This window comes from Rutidosis leptorrhynchoides, chromosome 2, assembly GCF_046630445.1.
Source record: "Rutidosis leptorrhynchoides isolate AG116_Rl617_1_P2 chromosome 2, CSIRO_AGI_Rlap_v1, whole genome shotgun sequence".
Taxonomy (NCBI): Eukaryota; Viridiplantae; Streptophyta; class Magnoliopsida; order Asterales; family Asteraceae; genus Rutidosis; species Rutidosis leptorrhynchoides.
Window position 1 is genome coordinate 90,114,575 of NC_092334.1, and position 9,633 is coordinate 90,124,207.

A 9,633-nucleotide genomic window follows, 5' to 3' on the forward strand; every position below is an offset into this window, starting at 1 on the left:
ATTCCGACTTGATAAGCAATGAATTTTAATAAGTCTTGAACCTCCGGAAAGAGTTTTACACAAGCTTTTAGTCACCCTTTTATTCTTACGATTCACGAACGTAATAACTTGTATTAATTATATATATGTGTGTGTGTGTATATATATATATATATATATATATATATATATATATATATATATATATATATTTAACTTGAAAATATGATAATTAAATATCTCATTAAGTATATTAACAAAGTATTATATATATATTTTCATACTACTAATTTAAAGAGTTTTTGAACAATATATATGTTACTATTTAAACGACGTAATTAACTTATATTGAAATGTAGATACATATAATGTATTACGAGTATAAATACATCCTTACAAGTATTAAATACACTTTATAATATACCAATACATATAAAGGATAGTTGTACTCGTATTTTCGTTCAATTTCCTCAAGAATTCTACTCGCATTCATACGACATTTTTACCCGTATTATACACAGCTTCTAGAAGTATTTACTATTGATATATACCAATAGAAATCTGCAATTATTTGTGTAATATGTCATCCATGACCTTATCAATTTAATATGTCATCCATGACTTAATACATTTTAACTTATCTTAGATATTTTCACTAAAAACTAAATTTTCAAGCCTATAAATAAGCACCATTTCTAACTAATTTTTACACATTCATTTTCCAAATTTTACTTCCAATTTTCACACACACTTGCAAGAACTTTCTCAAGTTTTGTTCTACTACTTCTTTCCAGCAACTTTACATTCTAAACTTAAGATAAAAACTCTACTTCAACTCTTGTTCAATTCATATGTTTATAGCTATCTATATAAGAGTTTATAAACTAGAACATAGTTTAGTTGATTCTAAACTTGTTTGAAGAACTAATCTAAACTTTCTAACTTAACTCTAATAACACTTATTTATATGTATTATGATGTTATATTAAGTTAATATAAGAACTTATAACTTGTACGTATGAAGAACACCTTGAAACTTAACATATATCGTTTAATCTCCATTCGGTAAAAAGCGGGCTGTTTTGGGTTGGGAATTAAAAACCTATATTAGACTTTGAGTTCGAGGCTAAGACTTTGGAAATATGTTAATATATGTAAATAAGACTTCCAGTATTTTTTTCATGATTTTAGACAAAGTGGGAGTATTTTATCAAAAATCATATATTGGGTGGATGCCGGGATTTTTCCAAATCTGTCCACCGACACAAAAAGAGGGTAAATCTCTAAAAATTACTACTTGGGATGAACTTTTTGAATTGTTTTTGTGAAATTTACTTCTTAATGAATCCATAGCAATTTGATTCACTTTAAACGTAGTTGTAATGAATATTTGGCGAGCAAAACAAAATCTGCTAAAATTAACGTTGTATGGACGAAATTTATATTATAAAAACTATATTAACCATATCCTTGTTAACTTTTCCTATATCATATATATATTTGGACATGTTATCAGTAGTATAACAAAATATTATAATCTTGGTTGATTCTGTGATTATATATATGTATAATAATATTCTTGGTACGTCCTAACACAATAAGTATACAATACGTTTTGATAAATCCTAAGACAATACGTACACAATACGTCTTAGTTAATTCTAAGACAATACGTATACAATACGTCTCTGGGTTGATGCAAAGACAATACGTATACAATACGTCGTGGGGGTAATTCTAAGATTATATATATATATATACCGATTATTGGACTGTTGGACTTTTCGGACTATTTTGGACTACTAACAAAGGACTACTAACATAAAATGTTAAAAATTATTATATAAGTATTCTATGAACTTGTTTTATTTTATTCATATGTCGTATTATTATCTGAATCGTTATTATTGTTATAGGTTCGTGAATCCAAGGGCGACGGTCATATTTTTAATAAGTTGAAAACTTATTATTAATATACTTTTACTACTGTGAGTATATAGTCCCATTTTTAAACTATACAAATATTTTGGGATGAGAATACATGCATTTTATGTTTTACGCCATAGACACAAGTACTTAAAATATATTCTACGTTGAGTTGTACCACTTTGCATTTCTTCCCTAATAGCTTGGTAACTAATATTTACATGTTGTAAGAACATGTATACGCAAATCCTATTGATAGATTTATCGGGTTTGACAACCCCAACCGGGCTAGTCGCTCTAGTATCGTAAACGGTTGCATAGTACTTCGTTTTTACTACACTTGGTACAGTGTAGGGAGATTTCATAATAAAGGGAATATGCCATATTAATGGTTAAGTATGGTTACCGAAGCGCTCAACAACTTATAGAATACTTTTATACACTTGCGAGTGTACATATATTTATAACTATGAAATCTTGTGGTCTATATTTATATCGATGATAAACCTATATATCTCACCAACCTTTGTGTTGACTGTTTACGCATGTTTATTCTCAGGTCCTTAAGATAATCTTCCGTTGTTGCATTATCTGAGCAAGCTGTGCATGGAGTCTCATACTTTTATTTAAATAAAGTGTTGCATTCAATAAAACTTTTGTCATGTATTATATTCGACTGTTACGTCACGTGTGTAGTATTTGGAAACAGATGTATTTTGGGGATTATTTCTTAAATAATTGCCCACTTGTTTAAAACATACATTATGTATAATAATGATGTGCTTTTCATGAAACGAATGCAATATTTTCTAAAACGTATCATATAGAGGTCAAATATCTCGCTATGGGACCAATGAGAACGTACTGCGTTTATAGTAATATGGACGGGACGTTTCAGTTGGTATCAGAGCGGTGGTCTTAGTGAACCTGGTCTTGCATTAGTGTTGTCATACCCCGTCCTAATCCATCTGGACGAAGTCACCAACATCTGGTCCCATTGCGATGATCGACTCCAAATAATGTCTTTAAAATGAGCAAATGCACAGCGGAAGATTTCTTTCATACCTGAGAATAAACATGCTTTAAATTGTCAACCAAAAGGTTTGTGAGTTCATTAGTTTAACATAAATAATTATTTCATAATTTTAATAGACCACAAGATTTCATATTTCCATTTCTCATAAACATACGTCCCATGCATAGAGACAAAAATATCATTCATATGGATTGAACACCTGGTAACGGACATTCACAATATACATATAAGAATATCCCCATCATTCCGGGATCCTCCATCGGACATGATATAAATTTCGAAGTACTAAAGCATCCGGTACTTTTGATGGGGCTTGTTGGGCCCGATAGATCTATCTTTAGAGTTCGCGTCAATTAGGGTGTCTGTTCCCTAATTCTTAGATTACCAGACTTAATAAAAAGGGGCATATTCGATTTCGATCATTCAACCATATAATGTAGTTCAATTACTTGTGTCTATTTCGTAAAACAGTTATAAAAAACATCGCATGTATTCTCAGTCCCAAAAATATATATTGCAAAAGTATTTAAAAAGAGATTAATGAAACTCACCATACTGCATTTTGTAGTAAAAATACATATGACTATATTGAACAATGCAGGGTTGACCTCGAATTCACGAACCTATATCATTTGTATACTCGTTAATACATATAGTCGTAATCGATTAAATATATATATAACTGTTGATAGAGTTAAGTTAAATATATATTTTTTTATATAGGGATTACTTGTTTGTAATTTAATAATTATGATAATACTAATATTAGTAATAATATTGATACTCTATAATATTGATAAAAGTGATAATGTTAATAATAATATTAGTAATAATAATAATATTAAATTATATTAAAGTATCTATGATAATATTTATTATACTAATTCTTGTAAAACATACTTTTAATTAAGATCTTAATAATTTTCATAATAACATTTATATCTAAAATTTCTATATTTTTAATCTTAACAATATTATTAAACTTGTATATTCATAGTTATAATAATCGTAACTTTCGTGCTTAATTTATAAACTAATGACTATAGTTTCTTTTAATACTAATTTGTATTCATAATCATAATTTACACATGTTCATATAATTATAATCAATTCCTAATCTTTATCATAATACCTTTTATCATAAATTAACCTGTTTAGTATTCTTGAAATCCCAATATTATTACTAGCAAAAATAACACGAGTAATACTATAAATAATAATATTAGTGATGATAATATTAAATGATGGTACTAATATAGTTAATAAATATAACTAACTTAATAACATGTATTAATGTTAATAATAATAATAATTTACTTATCATAATAAATACATAATAATAATAATAATAATAATAATAATAATAATAATAATAATAATAATAATAATAATAATAATAATAATAATAATAATAATAATAATAATAATAATAATAATAATAATAATAATGAAAATAAAAGAGTTCAACCTTGAAGAAACACTCAAAAAGAATTCCACCGCCAGGACTCGAACCCGCAACCTCTCGAAATCCCGAAAACACTTCCAAACCATCCCTCTGCTTATAGTTTTCTGTTATAATTCTTAAATTAAATTTATTTAACTATTACTTGTCTGACTTCATCTTCATCATCATCCTTGTTATCATCTAAATCATTTCCATCATGATCATTAAATCGAACAACATCATCATCATACACTTAACTGTAATCCTCTCATCACCATTATAATTCGTAACAAAATTCTCATCATAATCATAATCATCATCGTTAGTTAACATCACTCATCTATCATCGTTATCTTGTTATCATCATTTATAACATCATCGTCCCATCATCGTTTCATCACCAATACCTCATCGTGATTCATTCACGATCATCACAGCTCACGGGTACCATCATCATTAACATCGTCGACTTCATCTTCCCGGATCATCATTAACATAAAATTATCATCGTCATTTACTTAACATCATCGTATATCACTCGTATCATTAATCTAACAACATAACCGTATCCAATATCATATTTAAATAATCATAACAACTATTCATCATCTTTCCTCATCATTATAGATTATTATCATAATTATGATCAACCTCATATCATCTTCATCCTATTCCGTTACCTCGTGATTGTTTATAAAAAAAAAAATATGTACAATGACAGCAATATTGCAGGTTGCAGGGAAACGATCACCATCATCATAAATCTATCATGGTTAATCCTTGTGTATCCCACTTGTTCGACACACATAAATAATAAAAAGGAACCCAGAGAACTAACCAATTGATTAATTAATTGTGAGTGTTGTTGTTGGTAGCGTGGCACAAGGAAAAAAGAAAAAGGGACAAGAACATTATTATAAAGTGCAACTACAAAATGTCTGCCACCTTTGTCCAAGAATTTAGATTCAATCTTTAATACGGCACATTACCCATATATGTCTCTATCTTGCTCGATTAAATGGGTGTTTAAAAGATAAAGGTGGTGTTATAGGTTAATCAATATCAGCTGCAGTAATCAGTGGTGGAGGTGAGCGGTTATGGTGATGAAGATGGTGTGGCGTCCGAAAAGAAACAAGAAACAAGAAGAAAAAAATAACGCAGGTGGTGGTGGTTTTGATCGTCGAACGTAAATAGAATGATAGTACAGCTGCAGCTATACACATTGCAGCTGTTACAGTCGATTAGAAACAGATTTCACAGTATGTGTAGTGGTTTCATTAATAAAGAAAGGAAGAAAGAAAATAGATAAAGAAAGAAAGGTGGTTAGGGTGATTGACGAGGATGATTTCGGTGGTGTGTGATTAAAAGGTGACGGGTGATGGTTTTAAGTGATGTGTTTTGTTTCACGAAAGAATACAGGAAAAAAAATGTAGGAGGTCGATGGTTTGGGTTGGTTAAACAAAATAAAATAAACAAGTGATCGAATACTTAGCAAAGGTGTTGGGTTAGTTTCGAGTAGATTAACAACAGAAGTAGAAACAAGGTGTAGCTGTAGTGGTTAACGATGGGTTCGATGGTTAAGTGGATTGATATGGTGTTGGGTGGTTACCGGAGGATGGAAGACGACCGGTGGTTGATGGTATTGTGATGATGAAAGTGTGTTGGTGATCAAGGTTATAGAATGCCTATGATTAAGTATGTATGTGTATATGCTGTGTATATATATATATTGATGTATAAGTTTCTATATCTATCTCTCAACTATATATATAACTAATATCTAATTATAAATGATGCAGGTGAAACAAAACAAACAGTGTCAAACAGTAATCTCATGAATTGAGATGTGAGTTGACAAGAAACAAAATACACAGTAATTTTATATCATAATATCAATCTTCACGGGCATATATAACTATTAGACTGCCAACAATTTAAAGCGGATATTATTTCGTGTCCATTGCTAAACAGTTAATACATAAAAGTGTTCCTAAAAATCCCAAACTTTTAGATTAAATATAATTAATTATTTCACTCATTAACTGTTAGAAACTTGATCAAAAAGGTTCGATAATTGTTTATTTTCTGTTCCAATTTATATGTACGGAGTACTAATATTTACACTTAAAATGTAAAAAATATTTTTAACAAATCTAAAATCTTCGTAATCAATTTACAATCCAACTTTTATCTTAATCATTCATGAACATGTATTATATCTATATTAAAACTAACGAAACGTCAACCGAGTGTCCCCGACGTTTACTAATTAGGCTCGAAATCAAATATTTTTAATATATTCTCTTTCTATATATAAACAGTTTTAAATAACAAGTTTTATTACACAAATGAATATATTAATTATATATGTTAAGTAATTAATTTTAATATAACAATATATATATACAAGTAATATTCATAAATTTATATATATATATATATATATATATATATATATATATATATATATATATATATAGTTTATTAATTTAATTCAAGTTATTATATATATATATATATATATATATATATATACATGTACATATATTTATATATACACATATATTTACAACCAATGGTTCGTGAATCGTCGGAAATAGTCAAGGTCAAATGATTTCATGAAACAGTTCAAAATTTTTGAGATTCAACATAACAGACTTTGCTTATCGTGTAGAAAATATGAAATCGTATCGAGAGTTTGGTTCAAAATTAGTCAAAATTTTCCGGGTCACTACAGTACCTACCCGTTAAAGAAATTTCATCCCGAAATTTGAGTGAGGTTGTCACGGCTAACGATAAGAATGTTTTCATGATGAATATGAGTTGATAAATAGAGTTTTTCTCATCAGTTAGTAATATGGATGAAACAATCCGTTTATGTGAAGAGTATGAGTGAAACTATCACTAAATAGTGAAATGAGAAAGACAAGTTTCATCATAACTTTTAACTAGTCATGATTGAATTTAGAAAATAAGGTGCGTATTAACTTTTGACGTTGTCTTGGTTGAATTCCGGAATTCAAGAGATTTAAAAGAAAATCTTGGAAATCTATAAGATCTGATGCTTTGGAATTTATGGAAATTAAGATTTCTTTAATTAAATGCGATCATCTGTCTCGATTGATTTGTCTAGTATTTCCACTATAAATGAACTTCTTCCGTTCCATTATTCTCACAACTCTCAACTTTTATAATTCAGTTCATATTTCCAAAACATTTGCTAAATTATCAGAAGTCACTGGAAAAGATGAAATTATCAAGAAAATATCTTCTTGATTTTGTTTAGAGATTTAGTAGAATGTAAGAGTCGTGTAACATAGCACATGATGACGTTATGATCTGTGAATCATCACGTTCCATTTAGAAACTCAGCATGACTTACTGTAATATAATCACGTTGATCAAGTGTCATTATATTATACTAACTCATGCATCAGTTCCCAACATTACTTCAATAACATTCATATTTTAAGCTCGGAAGTTTACAGAATATAGAAACTAACAGTTTCTATATGATGTAGCACTGATAGTACGAAGAGATTAATGATTTCAGATAAGAATAGTTATGAAAATATCTTCAGAAATATGGAGGATATTTATAATGAAAGATACGATGATATCTTGGAATTTTTGAATCAAGTTGTGATGAAGAAATTCATTCATAATTCAAACTCGAATTTTAAAGAAAATTAGAAACTAAAGTAGTTTCCTTTATGATGTAACATAGATAGCATGAAGAGATAAATAATTTTGGACAAGAATATTTATGAAAATATCCTCAGAAGTATCGAAGATATTTATGATGATATTTTGGAATTTCTAAGTTCGAAGGTTGATGAAAAAAAATTTTCCGCAAGATTTTAACATGACTTCAGAAAAAGATATTCTCTAAAGATTTCGGCGGATCCAGGATTACATAGATTCTTTGAATATAGGGTTTGGTCCTTGTCTTTGTCCTTGGTCTCCTTCATAGTTAGCTCAATCCATTTTTCAGTACCAAATTTTCTATCGAGCATTCCCAACACTCCATTCTTTATCATCAAACTCTTGGCCATTTAGGCCATCTACAATTTTACTGGTTCCTCTGCATGTAATGCTACCATATCTGAATCGTCGGTTATCAATCCGAGGTGGTTTCAGGAGAATTGTGTTTTTAGATGATTAAACGCTGATTTCTGGTAATTGGTATGGCAATTCTCATTACAGGATACGGATGGGTATAAGATAGGGTTTTTAATGAGCAAATATAATAGTTCTTCGGAGAGACTTAAGTCAATGAGTAATGATGTTACTGGTAAGTTTACTGCTAATGTGGTGGAATATAAACCGTTCTCCGGTAATGATGACGAAAGGTAGACTTAAATAACAAAGTTATAATAAGACTTATTCGAATGAAAGGTCGATGTTAATTTGTTGGAGCTGTGAAAAAATTAGCTAATTTGAAAAGGAATTGTAAAGTTATTTTTGGTAATAACAACGCCAAATAAGTTAGCACAGATACGTGTTAAACGTTTACTCAAGTTCTGAGAATTTTTCAGGTGCATATCTGTAGTGACCCGAACTTTTCCATGTTTATATATATATTAAATGAAATTTTTATTTACATGATTAAGTGCTTCCAACAAGTTAAGCAATCAAACTTTTTAAGACTTGATTAATTGAAATAGGTTTCATATAGACAATTGACCACCCAAGTTGACCGGTGATTCACGAACGTTAAAACTTGTAAAAACTATACGATGACATATATATGGTTATATATATAATTAACATGATTTTATTATAAGTATGTATCTCATTAGGTATTTTAACAATGAGTTATATACATAAAAATGAGACTATTAATTTAAGAAACTCGAAAATGATATATATAACGATTATCGTTATAACAACGTCTTACTAGGTACATATGAATCATATTAAGATATTGATACACTTGGTTAATTTTGTTAAATGATAAGTAAATATATTATTAAGTGTATTAACAATGAAATACATATGTAAAAATAAGACTACTAACTTAATGATTTCGAAACGAGACATATATGTAACGATTATCGTTGTAACGACATTTAACTGTATATATATCATACTAAGATATATTATATATCATAACATCATGATAATATAACAATTTAACATCTCATTTATTATAATAAACAATGGGTTAACAACATACAACAACATCGTTAACCTAAAGGTTTCAAAACAACATTTACATGTAACGACTAACGATGACTTAACGACT